The following is a 22269-nucleotide window of genomic DNA, read 5'->3' on the forward strand; positions in this document are numbered from 1 at the left end:
CTTATTTAAAAGGAACAGCTGCAACCATTCTGCGCATACAAGATTGAGAAACTACCTTTGTTTTATGAATCTCTCTTTCTCTATTGGCGCCGCGCGGGATTAGCCGAGCGGTCTTAGGCGCCGCAGTCATGGACTGTGTGGTTGGTCCCGGCGGAGGTTTGAGTCCTCCCTCGGGCATGGGTGTGTGTGTTTGTCCTTAGGATAATTTAGGTTACGTAGTGTGTAAGCTTAGGGACTGATGACCTTAGCAGTTAAGTCCCATAAGATTTCACACACACAAATCGTTCTCTATTGGCCATAAGACTGAACGAAGCACTACAATATATAAATTCAACATACTTTTGCAAGATCTGAATGCTGTCACTGGTGTGTGAAATTCACATCATCTTGTGGTAACGGCAAAATAGAACGCTGATATAGGTCAGAGCGAATACACACAACTTTGTTTATCCAGCCCGGGCGAGTTATAGAAGCTCTGATAAACCTCAGGTGGCAGGCCCTCAAAGAAAGACGAGTAATATGTCCCGGAAATCTGCTTGCATAACAACATCTCCCGAGTGGAATCTACTATTATATTTCATCTCTCTAAGTTTTTCTCCTACCATGAAGATGAAACTAGATTAAGAACAGCGAGTACGCTGTCAAAATTCCCATGCCCTTTCCATGACTGAAATTCCGTGAAACAATAATTTCTGACAAGGTAAAAAAGTATCCATCCCGACACACTGCATAAAGGATGCTGCAAGAATTGACCAACAAGCTTCGGTTAACGATAGATCCCACACAAAGTACTATTTTTTTGTTAAGGAATATGACTTGTTTAAGACTTCATTCATGAGCTATGAGCTTGAGTGAGATGGACTGGACTTCGTAAGCAATACACAGCAGCCAACTCGTTCTAATCGTTCAACATACAGGGTGGTCCATTGATAGTGACTGGGCCAAATATCTCACGACATAAGCATCAAACGAAAAACTACGAAGAATGAAACTCGTCTAGCTTGAAGGAGGAAAACAGATGGCGCTATGGCTGCCCCGCTAAATCGCGCTGCCATAGGTCAAACGGATATCAGCTGCGTTTTATTGAATAGGAACCCCCGACTTTTATTAAATATTCGTGTAGTACGTAAAGAAATATCAATGTTTTAGTTGGACCACTTTTTTCGCTTTGTGATAGATGGCGCTGTAATAGTCACAAACGTTTAAGTACGTGGTATCACGTAACATTCCGCCAGTGCGGACAGTATTTGCTTCGTGATATATTAACCGTGTTAAAATGGACCGTTTACCAATTGCGGAAAAGGTCGATATCGTGTTGATGTATGGCTATTGTGATCAAAATGCCTAACGGACATGTGCTATGTATGCTGCTCGGTATCCTGGACGACACCATCCAAGTGTCCGGACTGTTCGCCGGATAGTTACGTTATTTAAGGAAACAGGAAGTGTTCAGCCACATGTGAAACGTCATCCACGACCTGCAACAAATGATGATGCCCAAGTAGGTGTTTTGGCTGCTGTCGCGCCTAATCCGCACATCAGTAGCAGACAAATTGGGTGAGAATCGGGAATCTCAAAAACGTCGGTGTTGAGAATGCTACATCAACGTCGATTGCACCCGTGCCATGTTTCTATGCACCAGGAATTGCATGGCGACGACTTTGAACGTCGTGTACAGTTCTGCCACTGTGCACAAGAGAAATTACGGAACGATGACAGATTATTTGCAAGCGTTCTATTTAACGACGAAGCGTCATTCACCAACAGCGCTAACGTAAACCGGCATAATATGCACTATTGAGCAGCGGAAAAGCCACTATGGCTGCGACAAGTGAAACATCAGCGACCATGGCGGGTTAATGTATGGTGCGGCATTATGAGAGGAAGGATAATTGGCCTCCATTTTATCGATGGCAATCTAAATGGTGCAATGTATGCTGATTTCCTACGTAATGTTCTACGTATGTTACTACATTATGTTTCACTGCATGACAGAATGGCGATGTACTTCCAACAGGATGGATGTCCGGCACATAGCTCGCGTGCGGTTGGAGCGGTATTGAATAGCATATTTCATAACAGGTGGATTGGTCCTCGAAGCACCATACCATGGCCCGCACTTACACCGGATCTGACGTCCCCGGGTTTCTTTCTGTGGGGAAAGTTGAAGGTCGAAGGATATTTGCTATCGTGATGCACCGACAACGCCTGACAACATGCGTCAGCGCATTGTCAATGCATGTGCGAACATTACGGAAGGCGAACTACTCGCTGTTGAGAGGAATGTCGTTCACGTATTGCCAAATGCATTGAGGTTGACGGACATCATTTTGAGCATTTATTGTATTAATGTGGTATTTACAGGTAATCACGCTGTAACAGCATGCGTTCTCAGAAATGATAAGTTCACAAAGGTACACTCTTTGACATAAAACTTGACCAGCGGCCGGCCGCTTCAGAGGCTAAGTCCGCGCCGATCGCGACATGGGACAATAAAACTGGCCAACTCGCTAATTCTCTAAGTCAGGTCATCTGCACAATCTGGCAACACTGCAGACTGCGGCACTTCCTGGAGGAAAACTTGTCCCATGATGGAGAAACTATAGGCTGATTGCACCTGTGGTCTAGCGGTAGCGTGCGTTGTTTCTGTTCATAATGTCAGTGGATTAGTCCGCCTTTCGCCGCGGAGCAGCTCGGACTTGTTTACGTCTCGGCTGCGAACGGTCGCGGAAGAAGCGGTGTTTACACCGTCGTCACTCGCGTGTGTTACTGTTTAAATCGAACGCAATGGCACACAATTTCCGAAAAACCACGATACAGTTCACGTTCTGTAACGAGTATGCAAGACCGAAGGCTTTCGAAATCGAACGTTTCTTGAGGGACGAAGTGCATCTTAATTACACGGAGATTATTGGAATTCATTTATCAATCGTGAGCAGCACTCTTTACGTAAAGATGATTGACGACGCAGCATGTGATAGGATCATTGAAGCCGCTAAACGAGGATTCCAGTTCCGACACTCCGATGGTCATATTGGCGAAGTTTTAGTCGCTCATTCGGGCCTGGGCGTGCGTACGATTCGAATCTTCGAGCTGCCTTTCGAGGTACCCGAATCATTGGTCACTGAATCACTCCAGCCATATGGCAGAGTTATTAGTCATACGGCCGAACGCTGGGCAAGTTTTAGCACGTATCCAGTGCTCAATGGTGTCCGACAGGTGCGAATTGCCCTTACAAAACATGTGCCATCGTACATAAACATCGGCGGCTGTAGAGCTATTGTCATCTATGATGGACAGCCCAGGACATGCTCCGGGTGTGGTGGTGAAGGACATCTTCGATCAGCGTGTATGCAGAGGAGACTCGTGCAACTCCCCAGCGGAGACTTCCAGAATCCGACTACACCAACGTCACTGCCGATGACTTATGTGACGGCACTTCGCGGGGAGGTGACGCCGAGGTCGGAGCGCACCATCGAACCGACGCCGCAGTTGATTGAGGCGCCTTCGGACGCCACTGAAGAAGGAATGGCTCCGACCAACCTCCAATCTCAGACACTACAGGTCGCGCAGAAAGAGGATGAGAGCATCACAATAGGCATGGAAGCTGAAGTGGAACGGCCCCAGGGGATTGTGGCGGCGGCGGGAACGCAGGAGATGCAAGATGCGCCAACACCAGAGGCCGAGGTTAGGGCCCGCAAACAACGCTCGCCAAAGCGCCGCAAGAAGCGCCGACTAAACTCTGCGGAGACGCTCCCTTCTCTTCTAGGGAGCCCAGACGAGTCTAACACTATGGACCTGTCTGACTTGGAACCACAAGCTTCGGATGTCGCAGATCATATGAATTCGGACAGTGAAATGATGTCATATCGTTCACACGACGCATCCGCTCAGGGGCCTGCTACCCCTTCGGCGGTGGAGTCTACAGCTGCGCAAGAACAACAGATGTCACACATCAATGCCGCACAGGAAAATTTGGAGCACACCAATAGTATCAACTGGTATGAGCAGGACGACGACATCACCGATGCGGACCATTCTATTGGTGGGGCCTTGCATCCGTCCGCATCTCAAGAAACCTAATGCCGCAGGGACACGTTCCTCGGGCGACCCTCGGCGGATGTGCAACGGGACTATCGACACGGTGAAACTTTGTCATTTTAACATCATGTGGAGATGACAGCTACTCGACCCCAGGCATACAGAATAGGGACAGTGAATGTAAATACCATTAGATCGCCCGTGAAACAGCAGTTGTTTAGGGACATGATATACGCATCGGATGTGGATATACTGATGGTGCAGGAAATTTACATTCCTGAGTTCCAGGACGTACATGGATACATCTCCTACACCTCGCCGCACTCAAACAACGACAGTGGAACGGCGATATTGGTCCGGGACGGGATTCCGGTCCGAGACCTGGCTTATCTACCTTCGGCACGAGGACTGGCGATAACTGTTAATGGAATTCGCATTCTCAATGTTTATGCCCCTTCCGGCACAGACAACAGACGGGCGCGTGCGAGATATTATTCGGAAGAAATTGTGGCCTTATTTACCGGCAGATTCGATCATTTCATTATAGGTGGTGACTTCAATTGTGTTTTAGCCCACAAAGACCAGACACCACATTACAATACCTGTCATGAATTGCATGTGTTATGCCGGGATCTGGAGTTAAGCGACACCTGGGACATGATTCATAGGAACCGTGAGGGATATACTTTTTTTACCAGTCACTCGGCGAGCAGACTCGATCGAATATATGTTTCGGTTGACCTACAGGATAAGGTGGTCGACGCGGAACGATGGCCTGCGGCATTTACTGATCATCTGGCTTACATTTGTACCATGTCACTCCCTAGGCAAAGTGTGTGGCGAAGCCGCGGGACATGGAAGCTCAATTCGTCCCTTTTGGCGGACCCCGAATGTCGTCAGAGAGTCGAGGAGGTATGGACCACATGTCAACGCCGTCTACCAACGTATACCTCCGTGCTTCAATGGTGGCTCGAGTGCACTAAGCCGGCAATAAGAAGAGCTCTAATACAGTATGGTCGGGATAAGGCGAGATGGCAGAGAGACACTCTTGATTATTATTACACCACGCTTCGTGAGCTGTCCTTCCAGGTGCCGTCTGCAGAACATCATGCGGAAGTTCATCGTGTCAAGGCACAAATCCTATCGATCACGCGACGACGACTGGGTGGCATCCCAATACGGGCAAGATGTCTTGACACCATCACTGGGGAACGTACCTCGATGCACCATGTGTCGCGGGAACATAAGCGTTACCGCCGGGCATTGGTAACAGTGCTCCACGGCTTAGATGGCCGTCAACTGACAACACAACAGGACATTGCAAATGAATTTTTAGAGCATTTCCGCCATCTCTATGCCGGTACACCGACGGACCGTCAGGTAGGGGAAGAGATACTGCAACATCTGCAAACGACACTGACAGAGACGGATAAGGCAGCGCTTATGGAGCCACTCACAGAAGACGATATAAAGGTGGCACTCACAAAAGGAGCGGCCCATAAATCACCGGGGCCAGATGGGATTACGCTAGAGTTTTATCGAGAATTCGTGGACATGATGATGCCACAGTTGGTGTCGATGTACAATGAGGCGATGAGTCCGAACATGCGACTACCGTCGGATTTTGTGACGGGCTTTCTTCTTCCCATCCCGAAGATGGAGAGGAGTCGTAGTGTTACTCAATATCGGCCTCTCACTATGCTAAACACTGATTATAAAATTTTTGCACGGCTACTAGCGTCTCGTCTCAAGCTGGCGATATCCAGGACAATATCCCCTGATCAGGCTTGCCTAGGGGTGCGAAGCAACATCTCCTCGGCGTTAAGTGAATACCGTGACGTTATCGCCCTTGCGGAAACTTGTAAAATGCGAGCAGCGATGATATCTGTGGACTTCGACCGTGCGTTCGACAGGATAAACCATGACTTCTTGGCGTCAGTCATGAGCCGAATGGAGATTCCACCTGTTTTCATCTCCATCATTATGAGGCTAATACGAGGGGCTACATCGAAGGTGATTGTAAACGGTCGGGAAGCGGGCTCGGTTCCTATTAACAGCTCCGTCCGACAAGGGTGCCCACTCTCCATGATGCTGTTTGCGATAGCGCTTGAGCCGCTGATGTGTGTTATGAGGCGCTCACTTACTGGGATAGCGCTTAATGAGAACTCTTTCGTTTGTCGCGCATATGCGGACGACCTGATCCTTCTTGTCAGATCAGGTCATGAAGTGCATCAGGCTGTTGAATATCTAGACTCTTACGGGACGGCAGCAGGCAGTGTCATTAACATGACGAAATCCAAAATTATGCACATTGGACGGGGTCTGGAAGACATACCGGGACCGTTTCAGACGGTGGAATCGCTGAGATGTCTGGGGATCACATTTACCCGCTCACTACGGCGGTCAGCGGCGGCGAGTTCTCGGCGGCTTTTGCAAAATGTTCGTCTGGCGATACGGAACAACTCACTGAGAGCCTTTGACATGATCCAGCGTGTGGCATACACTAACGTTCACATAGCGTCACGTCTGCCCCATTTAGCGCAGATCCTACCAATAGCGAAGGGTATTGCAGACCGCCTCATGGCTGCCTTTGGTTACTATGTTAGTACTGGGATGTTGTTTAAGATCACATATGACACGTTAACGCTACACTTCCGGAACGGTGGCCTCAACCTCACAAACGTGCGAAACAAAGCTCTGGCGCTTTACATGCGAGCGATGATACGAAATTGGCAACAACGAAAGCACACCATTACGTCAGCTCTGATAGAAGTACTTGTTCCGCCTTCGTACGAACCCCCTATTGCGGTGGGCAATATTTCGCCTTCTCTTGCACACATTGCCTCATTTCTGGTTGATTACAGTTATGTTCGTCTGAAAGTACCTTCGACGAGACTACCCACGACTCGGGAGATCTATAGGTGCTTGATGGATCACCATGCCCGCAACGTAATGGAATTCAAATACCCGTCGAGAACGTGGAACCACATTTGGTGTGCAGTGCATACTCCATTACTGTCAACAGCAGCGAGATCGATGTGGTACATTCTTATAAACCGTAAACTTGTGACCAGGAGTCGATTACATACAATTCATATGGTCGATTCTCCTCTTTGCACAAACTGTGGCCTGTTAGCAACGGAAGAACATGGTTTAGTGTGTGGCGCAGCGAGGGACGTCTGGATGCTGACGCGTCGAATATTGGCCTTCCTTCGGCGCACTAACTACACAGAAATCACATCGGATGTACTTTTTCTACCGGACAAGACCTTTTTTCCCAAACAAAAGACGTATGCGGTCAATTGGATCGCTGGACATGCGACGAAATATTTGTATTCGTACGATATTAAGTCCGTGATGGATTATTGGATGTATTTACAAGAACAACACGAGCTCATACGGAGTCATACGAAATACAAGACTTACTTTTCCAATTTTTTGGGAAGTGTTTTTCACAATCCGCCCGACAGCTGGGATGTCCCAGAACTGAGAAGACTCCTGCAGCAGAACGACTAGAGACAATACTGCGCGGTTCAGTTATATTGGCATACAGCACACTGAGAAGACAACGGGCCCCTACATGGTCGACGCAGGAGAAATACATGAATATATGCCACCCACAAAGGCAGACATGGTCAAGATTATATGGCTGTCTGCCAGATTTATGATGCGACACCGCGTGCTGCAGGGATTGTGATGCAGATGATAACTTCATTTTCACTCCCGCCCGTGACTAGGATTGTCATTTACTTTCTTCATGTTACACAAAAAAAAGGGCGGCCTTTACGTTGATTTTCTGGTTTCCAAATTGTTTTTGCTGTCTCGATCCTTTTCTTATCCCTAAGATAGTACAATTGTACGAATAAAGATTGTTTGTTTACCCTGCCTTCCTGCTCCAAAAAAAAAAAAAAGATAAAAACATCCGCTTGGAATACGGATTTTTATTTCTTATTTTCACTTTCAAAAATAAAAAAAAAAACAAAAAAAAAAAAAGCAGTAGCGTGCGTTGTTTCTGTTCATAATGTCAGTGGATCGAGAGCAGCTGGCATAAAATATTTTTATAGCCTCTTCTGCCTGAATACTGAACACGTGAATGTAATAGTAGCGCAGATTCAATCTATTTCGCTTTCTGACACACCGATATCAAAATTTTGTCCAGTAACCATTTTGCGGCAGATTTCCTGCAGACTGTCCTCCTCTGGACGCCGTAATCGGCAAAGCTCCGGGATCCATTTGCTGGATACTGGCAGCGGCCGTGGCGACAGCAGCGGCGCTGCACTCCCCCGTTCTTTATCGAAAGCGCCTGCTACCGCTCATCGCTTTTGATGATTTAAAACGCTTTATTATTAAATGTTGCTCCACAGAAAATTTCTACGATTTCCATTCACGCTCAAAAGCAACAGACAGACGCCCTGATTAGTAGGCGGGTATTATATTACATTAATCGGCAAGAGCTGAGTATGGCCCGAAATTAATTTTATAGACTGGGACGAAATTAAACCACCTCACTGCATTCGATGAATTTATAAATGCCTCATACCTCGTTTCTTTTCCTTTCAAACTCAATTATTTGTGCAACTTTTGGTCAATGTTTGGATGTTTTCGTCAAACCAGAGTGAGCGTCTGTGGTGTAAAGTGTATTACAGTTCTTGTTTCATTTCTTATGGTAAGTCTATGCGATAAACTGTGTGAATACCTTGCAATGCATGCTCTGTAGCAGTGCAGGAACACTGCACATTTGGAGTTCCATGTATGGGTTCATGAAGTATTTATTGTTGATCGGAAGTGATAGTTAAGGTCATCAGATTTAAACCAGAAAAATTTGTCGTTTTGAAGGTTTCAGAGAACGGAAAGGAATTGCTAACGCCGGTGTTAGAAAACGTCTACAGTTAAATGCTATTGCAAAAATTTAGAAGAAGGGAACTATATTAATGAACATGTGCACTTCATAAACAACCTTCTGACATGTTAGACCTATATGACGAACAAAGCTCAAATTTATATCGTTGAAAGTCGGTTTGAATCTTTTCAGGACCTATTTTACAGTGAAGCACCTTGGAATTTGCAAAGCAGAAGTCCATGATATTAACTTAATTTACTAAGTCGAAATCGGACGAAGGTTCATGTTTAAAGGCATTCTTCAGATTTCGCATAAGAAATTTTTACTAGCAGTTTGCAACTCCATTAATTAAAATGGAAAGTAAAAGGTTGTAGTCAGCGGCTTCTACCGTGATTCGAACTGCTGTGTCTTATAGTACAAGCACTGCAAAGCACAAGGGAACCTCTGAACTAACGACACACTGGCGGCCAGAGGCGGACTATAGTCACTGCGATGTTGCCTGAGCCTCAAAACGCAACCTTAAACACACAGAGGAGGTGGAGATTACTGTTTTAACGTCCCGTCGACAACAATGTCATTAGAGACGGAGCACAAGCTCGGATTAGGGAAGGATGGGGAAGGAAATCGGCCGTGCCCTTCCTAAGGAACCATCCCGGCATTTGCCTGAAGCGATTTAGGGAAATCATTGAAAACCTAAATCAGGATGGCCGGGTACGGGATTGCACCGTCGTCCTCCCGAATGCACACACAAACAGGTGTTACTTATGTGAAGAACGCCGTTCTTGGAGTCCAGAAATTAAATATACTTTCTAATTGTGTCATCTTGCAGTGGATTATATCGTACGAGTCTTCGATGTGGGAAACGTGTGGTGTCACCGCCAGACACCACACTGGCTAGGTGGTAGTTTAAATCGGCCGCGGTCCATGTAGTACATGTCGGACCCGCGTGTCGCCACTGTGATCGCAGACCTAGCGCCACCACCAAGGCAGGTCTCGTGATACGAGAGTGGACTCGACCCCAGTTGTACGCGAACCTAGCTACCGACCAGTTGTACGCGAACCTAGCTATCGCCCAGTTGTATGAAGCCTTTCTCTCTCATTAGCCGAGAGACAGAATAGCCATCAGCTAAGTTAATGGCAACGAACTAGTAAGGCGCCAGTTGTATCAGTGACTATAGCTTACGAGTATACAAGAGAGATGTATTCCAAGGAAGCAATAAAAGAAAAGATAAGTAAAAAGCATCTACATACTTTTCTTCTTATTCATTCATAAGTTCTCATGTTCCAGACTTCACGCCCGTCTGCCTTAATCTAGCGTGCCTTTCTTTTGGCTACTACCGTGTGGCGTAACAGTCTTGTTACGTCACTACAAAACGAATGTCAAGTGAATTTAGCGAGGTAACGCCGACCTACACCCGGAAGTAAATGCACTATCAGAGTGTTGACAAATACTTGCTACGATGCTGCCATTTCTCGGCTCTCTGACGAGGCAGCTCTTCAGCGAAATGCTTGCCGTGATTCTCCGATACGGTTCTTCAGAGTGGAGACGCGCGCGCACGTTTGGTTTTTATGCGGCGTTCTCCCCTGATGGTTTCTGACGTCGCCTTGTGGGCTATGGATACATATGAGACACTCAATTATCATTAATCCAGAATGATACAAGTTTCAGCTTCCGGCGTGGTAGAAGGCTGTTGACGCCGACATTATATCATTTCAACGTAGGGAAAGCAAAACGGATCATTCAATGTTTCTCATTCAACATAAAGCATGTGAGATAAATTTCCGTAACGTTCATAATCATCTAAAAATACAAACGAAGTAAAAATACACCGGAAGCTTATTCGAATTGAATATAATGTAAGATACCAAACGCTTTGCACCTCGATGTCGAATTTGTCCACTTGCAATCTTTTGCAGCATACACATAGAATGTCATGATTACCACGAGAATGAAGAAATATGTTGGTAAGGATGGAAGCAAGAAAGGACGCAGTCAACAAATATTCTATTCCTCATGGCATACATTTCATTTGACACGTAAGAAGAGGTAAAGCGGGAATTTACTTTCGTTAACACGAAAGACATGCCGCACATATTGATAACGAGGAAGTCTGCGTCTTCATACGTTTCCTTAGCAAATATCAACTTTAAATTGCATAACGCAAACATTTTTAACAGACACGAATTCCTACCCAGCATCTGTTGTCCCTGTTAACGAACGACGAGAGATGTTAAATATTGCTTCTTCACAAGTAACTTACTTGAAATGCCGTGAGGTAAAGCTGTGTGTTGGACACGGATTCGAACCCGGAACCTAATCGGATTGCTATCGAAGCACAGTCAAATGTGACATATCGGAATTTTGCGGCAGTAGCTAGATGTTTTAACTGAAATGACGAGACGAAACATTAATTTTTTCCTTCCCAGGACTCCAACCCGGCACCTATCGCTGTTATATTCTAGAGAAAACGAACGTTAAATATGGGTTTGTTGCACCAGCAGTGACATGTGAGCATGTTTGAACTGAAATAATATGACGAAGAGTTCAGCGCTCACTGGGAATAGAGCCCCACACATATCGTTGTTGACTACACACAAAGAGAAGTCAGCTACCGAATTTTTCTCCACCAGCTGCTCAGAATAGCATCTTGAACTTACAGTCATCTCGCAAATAGTTCTGTGTCTCACTGGGAGTTAAAAACGTCAGATATCGTTAGTGTTGACAGCGAATGAAAAGACATTAAAAATCAAAATTATTATCCACCAGCAGATAGGTGTTCTCATGATAGAGTTTGATAATACATAATTAAGTCTTTAGTGCCGGGCCAGGATTCGATCCCATTCACGCGTAATATGTGAAGGTGTTGAGGAATCTGCAGTTTTGGACAAACAACAAATTGTAGCCGAGCTGTATTGCCACGAAGGGATCAAATTCCGCGTTAAGGGCGGTCTGAGTTGCATTCCCAGTTCAGAACCAATTTTATCGACATACAGAAGCTCAAATAAAAGATGGAATAAGTGTCCTGTGACCATACATAGCGTTTGTGTCGTCACTTGAAATAAATAACTAGTATAAGAAAGGTTACTGGTGATAGAGTTTCTACATGTCGCCACTCCAGACTTTATTGTGGTTCAACCTACCGTCTACTTGGTAAAGAAGGAATATCATCTTTAATGTGAATTTTCAGACCACGCAGCCATTATATCTCCTTCACTTGGTGTAGCCAGGAGAGAATGGAATCTGTCTCTCCCTATCTAAAATCATTGACAGAAGTGGGAATCGAACCCAGACCATAGGTATAACAACCTACCATCCGTCCAACAGACCACGAAATCCCCTTCTCTGCGAGTCATTTTTCTATCGTAACGCAGTTGCGCCACACTGGATGAGAATTCTGACACACAGGCTCCCTGTAGTAATTTGCAGCATGTTCAGTAAATTCATTTACCTGGTTGACCGAATCACCATGAACTAGCTGCCTCGGCTACCCAGTGCATACATTCGACTATTTTGTAATCACAGAAATAAAATCACGTAACTGCCACCTACACACAACTGCCAACAGTGTAGGATGCAGAAGTTTAAATAGGAAGTGTTCCTTTCCACTTGAGCTATTCTATTGCGCTATCTGTTACTAGAAAACGTCGCTCAGTCCAAAAGAAAAGCTGTAACTGTTTGTCTCTCAGAAGTCAAGACCTGGCCATATGCATAATCTCACAGTGCTGTGGAGTCCAAAAGTTCTGGAGGAATAGTTGCCGAGCTCTGGAGCTGTTGTAGCTACGTGTCAGCTTGTAGCATAGATAAGATGTCGCGAGTTCGAATACATTCAGTGCCACATTTAATAAAACGCAATTCTGCTCTCTGCTGAAGTTATCAATCTAATGGAACTTTGAACTTAATTCCCTTCACTTCTCAACCCAAAGTAGTCGCATGTGGAAAAAGGACTAACTACTGTGACATTTTGTTCTGTTCAGGTTTAATAGACAGCAGGCAGCAGATGCATCTCGAAGATGTGTAGGGAGAGCGCATCGTGCCATAATATGTCAGAAAAGTATTTTCTACATTAGCTGTCGTGTGGTAGTGATATTTTATTCTTCTTCAAACTTTGACAGCTTTAACTCAGAACAAGTTTTCTACATGCATGTAATCAATAAACTGCATGTGCATTGTCAGACTGTCATAGGTAACATCAGAGAATTCGCATATATCGTTGATGATTAATTTCTCTCTCATGTTTACTATTGTTTTAACAACACTAAAGGAAACCTTACGAAAATTGTGCACTGTATTATAAGAAATGAAATAAAACTAACCATGATAACCTTACGACGAAAGTATCTGTACACAAGCATGCCTCTATCGACACGAATTAGTAAAATACTACTCACTTAGATTTTGATTGGGTCTGTGTTTAATTGGTATGCTGTGTCATACTCAAGAGGTATGCAAATGTGGCATTCCATAAATATAGTTACGTATTCCTAGAAACCCAAAATTCGCTTGTCAGCAGCGGAAAGAGGCGTTACCTGTTGTGCAGCATTGTAAGTTTTTCAACATTGCACTATGAGCTGAAAGCGTTTTCTTGCGATTTCCTTATTGATGTTTGATCTGACTGCTTGTAGCTCTTTCACAGAAGGGATAAAAACGTTACAGTCACTGAGACTGGAACTGCGAACCGTAACAGACGCTGCTTCACAGGTCAGCACGTTACCACAGAGCTGGCGAGGAGGTACGGGTCTCAGTTTCCTATTTCGAGGGCAATAGTAACTAGAACTCGTAAACCGCTATTTAAAGGTCGAGATCAGTTGCGATTTCCACCTGCAACGACTTTCCTGGGCTGAAAACCGTAAATTTTCAAACTTTTGTTACCCTTCAAGCGATAATAACTCAGATTATTCAATGGAAATGACAGGTAAAATCAAGTGAACTTTGAGGCTTAATTCCGTGCACACCAGGAAGTAACTCGTCGATCACAGAGTTGCCAAACATACGTTGCCTTGTTGCCAAATCTCAGTTACAGTACCAGCAGGAAGAAGACGAACCGATGTGATCCTACAGCGGTCTGGGAAGTGACCATAGCTGGTGTCTCCAAGTCGCGGCTGCTACGGCCTGGAATACGTAATGCGTCTGATTCGCTTTCTGTAACTAGGTTTAGGGACTGGAGCGTAGTTACTAATAATACTCAGAACTGACTGCAAACTGAGCATCATAAATCAGTAACTCTCATTGTTGTTTTTATATTTCTTTCGTAAGTGTACTCAAAACTAAGAAAGTCATTCACAGGCGTTTTCGTGCCTCGCCGATAGTCGAGCACAACAAACAAATAAAAAAAAAAAGAATGTGTGTGTGTGTGTGTGTGTGTGTGTGTGTGTGTGTGTGTGTGTGTGTGTGTGAGAGAGAGAGAGAGAGAGAGAGAGAGAGAGAGAGAGAGAGAGAGAGAGAGAGAGAGGGGGGGGGGGGGGGAATAAAAAGCAATGAGAGAGAGTGTAAAAAATTGTTGTAAAGAAATTGAATCATGGTATTTAAAGAACTTTTTCATTAAAATGACACGTTCCACATCATTACGAAATGTCGTATTCATGATCTATTGAACAAGAGGTAATCTAATGTAATCTAATCTAATCTAATCTAATCACATCATATTGATGATTAGCCATGAATAGTCATGAATTACCGAAAGTTTTGCCAATACCAGTAACCAAATCTAAACTTGAAAATAAAAGACGACAATTTTTGTAATAAACCGTGACTCCTATCAAGACCCTTTCGTCCCTGTTATCTAACCACGAAAGATGTCTGATATACCTCCATTCTGAAGTAACAAAGTGTGCATGCATTTAAAGATGAAGTGCATGATGTGAAGTTCTGTGACGGAGATACGAACCCAACACGTAATCCGATTGTTAACTAAGAAAAATCAAATGTTACGTATCGGTTTTTCTTACGAGCCGCTAGGTGTCTGAATCTAAAATAAGGATACAAACTTTTGTGCCTAAGCGACAATCGAACTGCACACCTACCGTGCATCCACGAATATAGCATAAGTATCAGTTGCTTACTCATGAACAGTAAGATGTGTGCGTGTTTGACCAGAAATAACGACACCTGTTGCGATTGTTGGCAACACATGAACAGACATTGAAATTGCGCGTTAATTTTCACTAGCAGGTCGGTGTGCACTTGATAAAGCTAGAAATGAAATTATGAATATTTCTGTACTGGATCAGGTTTCAGACCCACATACTTACCTTTGGAGGAGACCTAGAGAAGATTGCAGTCTTGGGAAAAGGAACGAAATGACTGAACTATACTGTTCCGAGAGATTCAGATCCTCGAAAGAGGAGATACGAATTCGAATCACAGTCCAGCACCAAATTTTTAAACGTCTCTAGTTCAATCAAGTACAAGTAAAATAAGAGCCCTGTCCCTTTAAATGGCTATCGGTTCATCAAATAAAATAAAATTCGCTAATGTAAGTAAGCTTACTGGCGACTGTATTTCTGTTTACCATGATTTCCGCTGTGTCATTTCCCAACGTAAACCGGCTCTGCCCAGTCGGTAATGAAGGAACGTGATGTTTAAGGCGGATTCTGGATTATAACGTCTTTCTCTTGAGGTTACCAGAGGTAAAATAAATATGTTTGTGCCTCTTAAAAGTAAATGCCTGAACCCACGCATTGCACCTGTGCTAGCTCGTTCCACCAGACCATTGTGGTCACATTACCCAGCCCCAGGAGTGTGCTGTAACGGATGATGTGCTTAGCTTACAAAATTAGTCACGGTGGAAAAAATGCGAGTCTATTAAATGGTCAAGTAGAAGTAAGCTTCTGACGCAGAGATTATGCTATTCTCATGTCAGCAGGATGTAAAGACTCTTCTAGGCATCATAGGCTGGATGTGAAGCCATTTTGATTTTTCACAAATTCAGCAAATTTCGTAGTTCTAGAAAATCCACTGTGAAGTGTGAAGTTGCCGGATAATTCGATTATTACTGTTATTATTAATATAATTTTATTCATACCGCTGCTGGAACACGACCGTAGTCTTGAGGTAAAACGCGAGACCAGCTAATATGACGTCTGGCGACCGAAAGCACATATCGACAAAATTTTTATCGCCCCTTTCCTCTCGGTGCTGAAGCTATGAGTGTAATACAAGCGAATCTACAATATCATGTTAGCTGGTCTCGCGTTTTACCTCACGACTACGGTCGTAGTCAAGAGTAATGTACTAAGACTGGAGTCAAGACTTCGTCTGGGAACTGCCGCAGTCTACATGTTGCCAGATCGAGCATATTGCCAGACATAGAATTCTGAGAGGAGCATGACTGTATTGTCCACCTTACGTGAACGACTCGGCGGTCAATTTTTTGGTCTGAGACTGTATCTACAACACATATTGTACGCTTAAGACCCAGAAGAATTTAAAACAAAATGTATTTTTTAAGAGAGCAACGTTAACCATACCGTTCGAAGTATTCATAGTATTGTATACGTCTGTGTAAACGCCTTCCAATGACCACTCAAGAAAGACAAGGATACACAGTCTAGCTTCAATATTATAAATACGCCTCAGTTTGTGGATGGACTCAGACTTAGGTTGATAATAATTTTGAAAATTTAGCAGCCCTGTACCCATTGGTGTTAAACTCGTTTTCAACAAATGATTCCCACAGCTACAGGGATACTACTTGTGATACCTCTTAGACAGAATACTTAAGCAGTGTTATCAGACGAAAAGATCAACCTGGCACAAACTGTGGGAAGTTTGTTTTACAACTTTCGTACCTGGATATTCAGCTTTTTCCTATTTGAGATATCTGTGAACGTTGCTGCTTAAGACAATTTAAGCAGAAACTAAATTCCCTCAGCTTCGACAATGTTTAAAGAAATCGTCTTATCGGCACTAAATCGTGGTTTGTGAATTGTTTACCGGCCGTACTCTTCCGTATTTTGCCGGTTGGAAGGCGAAAGCTTACTGACAAATTTCACACAGAAATTACTGTTACAGTGTACTTATGGAGCCAAATGAGTGAATTGCGTATTTTCCGGTGAGAAAGAGCACTGGCAAACAGTCTTCGCTACATTAGGTTATTTAAACTGGTGTCACTCTGAGCTAGACTTTATGGTCAGCGACTAAGTGTAAGGTCAACGTTTCGGATGCGAGTTTGCGACTGCGAAATACTTTCCTACATTATAGAAGCGAATATTAAATTTGAACTAATATTGCGAAAATTTTGTACTTGGACAGCTTAGAATGAAAATACTTCTGTTTATTGCAAAGGGAAACAATAGATTTTCTAAAACACTGTCATACACTACTTGAAACAGGTCATGTCGACCACATCATGTGGAAGAACTAACAGCAACGTATATCGGAAGGCAGTAAGATCACTTGCCTTTTGGTTTGTCAGTACTCGATAGCCATTTCTAGGCGAAAGTAAATGAAGAAAGGCAGTGCGATTTTGTTACCACGTAACGTCTTCGTCAATTACTTTAGTTTTAATGTAATCTACGACTAATTGCTGGAGTTTGATATTAACATGAAAAGGATTCCGTAGACAGGGAAAGAAACTGTTCATGGGAAACTACTTCTATAGTGACCAAAAGGCATTAAATGATGTTCAAGAACTTGAGTTCCAGCAGCGGTATAATTAAAATGATATTAATAATAACAGTAATAATCGAATTATCCGGCAACTTCACACTTCACAGTGGATTTTCTAGAACTACGAAATTTGCTGAATTTGTGAAAAATCAAAATGGCTTCACATCCAGCCTATGATGCCTAGAAGAGTCTTTACATCCTGCTGACATGAGAATAGCATAATCTCTGCGTCAGAAGCTTACTTCTACTTGACCATTTAATAGACTCGCATTTTTTCCACCGTGACTAATTTTGTAAGCTAAGCACATCATCCGTTACAGCACACTCCTGGGGCTGGGTAATGTGACCACAATGGTCTGGTGGAACGAGCTAGCACAGGTGCAATGCGTGGGTTCAGGCATTTACTTTTAAGAGGCACAAACATATTTATTTTACCTCTGGTAACCTCAAGAGAAAGACGTTATAATCCAGAATCCGCCTTAAACATCACGTTCCTTCATTACCGACTGGGCAGAGCCGGTTTACGTTGGGAAATGACACAGCGGAAATCATGGTAAACAGAAATACAGTCGCCAGTAAGCTTACTTACATTAGCGAATTTTATTTTATTTGATGAACCGATAGCCATTTAAAGGGACAGGGCTCTTATTTTACTTGTACTTGATTGAACTAGAGACGTTTAAAAATTTGGTGCTGGACTGTGATTCGAATTCGTATCTCCTCTTTCGAGGATCTGAATCTCTCGGAACAGTATAGTTCAGTCATTTCGTTCCTTTTCCCAAGACTGCAATCTTCTCTAGGTCTCCTCCAAAGGTAAGTATGTGGGTCTGAAACCTGATCCAGTACAGAAATATTCATAATTTCATTTCTAGCTTTATCAAGTGCACACCGACCTGCTAGTGAAAATTAACGCGCAATTTCAATGTCTGTTCATGTGTTGCCAACAATCGCAACAGGTGTCGTTATTTCTGGTCAAACACGCACACATCTTACTGTTCATGAGTAAGCAACTGATACTTATGCTATATTCGTGGATGCACGGTAGGTGTGCAGTTCGATTGTCGCTTAGGCACAAAAGTTTGTATCCTTATTTTAGATTCAGACACCTAGCGGCTCGTAAGAAAAACCGATACGTAACATTTGATTTTTCTTAGTTAACAATCGGATTACGTGTTGGGTTCGTATCTCCGTCACAGAACTTCACATCATGCACTTCATCTTTAAATGCATGCACACTTTGTTACTTCAGAATGGAGGTATATCAGACATCTTTCGTGGTTAGATAACAGGGACGAAAGGGTCTTGATAGGAGTCACGGTTTATTACAAAAATTGTCGTCTTTTATTTTCAAGTTTAGATTTGGTTACTGGTATTGGCAAAACTTTCGGTAATTCATGACTATTCATGGCTAATCATCAATATGATGTGATTAGATTAGATTAGATTAGATTACATTAGATTACCTCTTGTTCAATAGATCATGAATACGACATTTCGTAATGATGTGGAACGTGTCATTTTAATGAAAAAGTTCTTTAAATACCATGATTCAATTTCTTTACAACAATTTTTTACACTCTCTCTCATTGCTTTTTATTCCCCCCCCCCCCCCCCCCCTCTCTCTCTCTCTCTCTCTCTCTCTCTCTCTCTCTCTCTCTCTCTCACACTCACACACACACACACACACACACACATTCTTTTTTTTTTTATTTGTTTGTTGTGCTCGACTATCGGCGAGGCACGAAAACGCCTGTGAATGACTTTCTTAGTTTTGAGTACACTTACGAAAGAAATATAAAAACAACAATGAGAGTTACTGATTTATGATGCTCAGTTTGCAGTCAGCTCTGAGTATTATTAGTAACTACGCTCCAGTCCCTAAACCTAGTTACAGAAAGCGAATCAGACGCATTACGTATTCCAGGCCGTAGCAGCCGCGACTTGGAGACACCAGCTATGGTCACTTCCCAGACCGCTGTAGGATCACATCGGTTCGTCTTCTTCCTGCTGGTACTGTAACTGAGATTTGGCAACAAGGCAACGTATGTTTGGCAACTCTGTGATCGACGAGTTACTTCCTGGTGTGCACGGAATTAAGCCTCAAAGTTCACTTGATTTTACCTGTCATTTCCATTGAATAATCTGAGTTATTATCGCTTGAAGGGTAACAAAAGTTTGAAAATTTACGGTTTTCAGCCCAGGAAAGTCGTTGCAGGTGGAAATCGCAACTAATCTCGACCTTTAAATAGCGGTTTACGAGTTCTAGTTGCTATTGCCCTCGAAATAGGAAGCTGAGACCTATACCTCCTCGCCAGCTTTGTGGTAACGTGCTGACCTGTGAAACAGCGTCTGTTACGGTTCGAAGTTCCTGTCTCACTGACTGTAACGTTTTTATCCCTTCTGTGAAAGAGCTACAAGCAGTCAGATCAAACATCAATAAGGAAATCGCAAGAAAACGCTTTCAGCTCATAGTGCAATGTTGAAAAACTTACAATGCTGCACAACAGGTAACGCCTCTTTCCGCTGCTGACAAGCGAATTTTGGGTTTCTAGGAATACGTAACTATATTTATGGAATGCCACATTTGCATACCTCTTGAGTATGACACAGCATACCAATTAAACACAGACCCAATCAAAATCTAAGTGAGTAGTATTTTACTAATTCGTGTCGATAGAGGCATGCTTGTGTACAGATACTTTCGTCGTAAGGTTATCATGGTTAGTTTTATTTCATTTCTTATAATACAGTGCACAATTTTCGTAAGGTTTCCTTTAGTGTTGTTAAAACAATAGTAAACATGAGAGAGAAATTAATCATCAACGATATATGCGAATTCTCTGATGTTACCTATGACAGTCTGACAATGCACATGCAGTTTATTGATTACATGCATGTAGAAAACTTGTTCTGAGTTAAAGCTGTCAAAGTTTGAAGAAGAATAAAATATCACTACCACACGACAGCTAATGTAGAAAATACTTTTCTGACATATTATGGCACGATGCGCTCTCCCTACACATCTTCGAGATGCATCTGCTGCCTGCTGTCTATTAAACCTGAACAGAACAAAATGTCACAGTAGTTAGTCCTTTTTCCACATGCGACTACTTTGGGTTGAGAAGTGAAGGGAATTAAGTTCAAAGTTCCATTAGATTGATAACTTCAGCAGAGAGCAGAATTGCGTTTTATTAAATGTGGCACTGAATGTATTCGAACTCGCGACATCTTATCTATGCTACAAGCTGACACGTAGCTACAACAGCTCCAGAGCTCGGCAACTATTCCTCCAGAACTTTTGGACTCCACAGCACTGTGAGATTATGCATATGGCCAGGTCTTGACTTCTGAGAGACAAACAGTTACAGCTTTTCTTTTGGACTGAGCGACGTTTTCTAGTAACAGATAGCGCAATAGAATAGCTCAAGTGGAAAGGAACACTTCCTATTTAAACTTCTGCATCCTACACTGTTGGCAGTTGTGTGTAGGTGGCAGTTACGTGATTTTATTTCTGTGATTACAAAATAGTCGAATGTATGCACTGGGTAGCCGAGGCAGCTAGTTCATGGTGATTCGGTCAACCAGGTAAATGAATTTACTGAACATGCTGCAAATTACTACAGGGAGCCTGTGTGTCAGAATTCTCATCCAGTGTGGCGCAACTGCGTTACGATAGAAAAATGACTCGCAGAGAAGGGGATTTCGTGGTCTGTTGGACGGATGGTAGGTTGTTATACCTATGGTCTGGGTTCGATTCCCACTTCTGTCAATGATTTTAGATAGGGAGAGACAGATTCCATTCTCTCCTGGCTACACCAAGTGAAGGAGATATAATGGCTGCGTGGTCTGAAAATTCACATTAAAGATGATATTCCTTCTTTACCAAGTAGACGGTAGGTTGAACCACAATAAAGTCTGGAGTGGCGACATGTAGAAACTCTATCACCAGTAACCTTTCTTATACTAGTTATTTATTTCAAGTGACGACACAAACGCTATGTATGGTCACAGGACACTTATTCCATCTTTTATTTGAGCTTCTGTATGTCGATAAAATTGGTTCTGAACTGGGAATGCAACTCAGACCGCCCTTAACGCGGAATTTGATCCCTTCGTGGCAATACAGCTCGGCTACAATTTGTTGTTTGTCCAAAACTGCAGATTCCTCAACACCTTCACATATTACGCGTGAATGGGATCGAATCCTGGCCCGGCACTAAAGATTTAATTATGTATTATCAAGCTCTATCATGAGAACACCTATCTGCTGGTGGATAATAATTTTGATTTTCAATGTATTTTCATTCGCTGTCAACACTAACGATATCTGACGTTTTTAACTCCCAGTGAGACACAGAACTATTTGCGAGATGACTGTAAGTTCAAGATGCTATTCTGAGCAGCTGGTGGAGAAAAATTCGGTAGCTGACTTCTCTTTGTGTGTAGTCAACAACGATATGTGTGGGGCTCTATTCCCAGTGAGCGCTGAACTCTTCGTCATATTATTTCAGTTCAAACATGCTCACATGTCACTGCTGGTGCAACAAACCCATATTTAACGTTCGTTTTCTCTAGAATATAACAGCGATAGGTGCCGGGTTGGAGTCCTGGGAAGGAAAAAATTAATGTTTCGTCTCGTCATTTCAGTTAAAACATCTAGCTACTGCCGCAAAATTCCGATATGTCACATTTGACTGTGCTTCGATAGCAATCCGATTAGGTTCCGGGTTCGAATCCGTGTCCAACACACAGCTTTACCTCACGGCATTTCAAGTAAGTT

Source organism: Schistocerca piceifrons, chromosome X, assembly GCF_021461385.2.
Source record: "Schistocerca piceifrons isolate TAMUIC-IGC-003096 chromosome X, iqSchPice1.1, whole genome shotgun sequence".
Taxonomy (NCBI): domain Eukaryota; kingdom Metazoa; phylum Arthropoda; class Insecta; order Orthoptera; family Acrididae; genus Schistocerca; species Schistocerca piceifrons.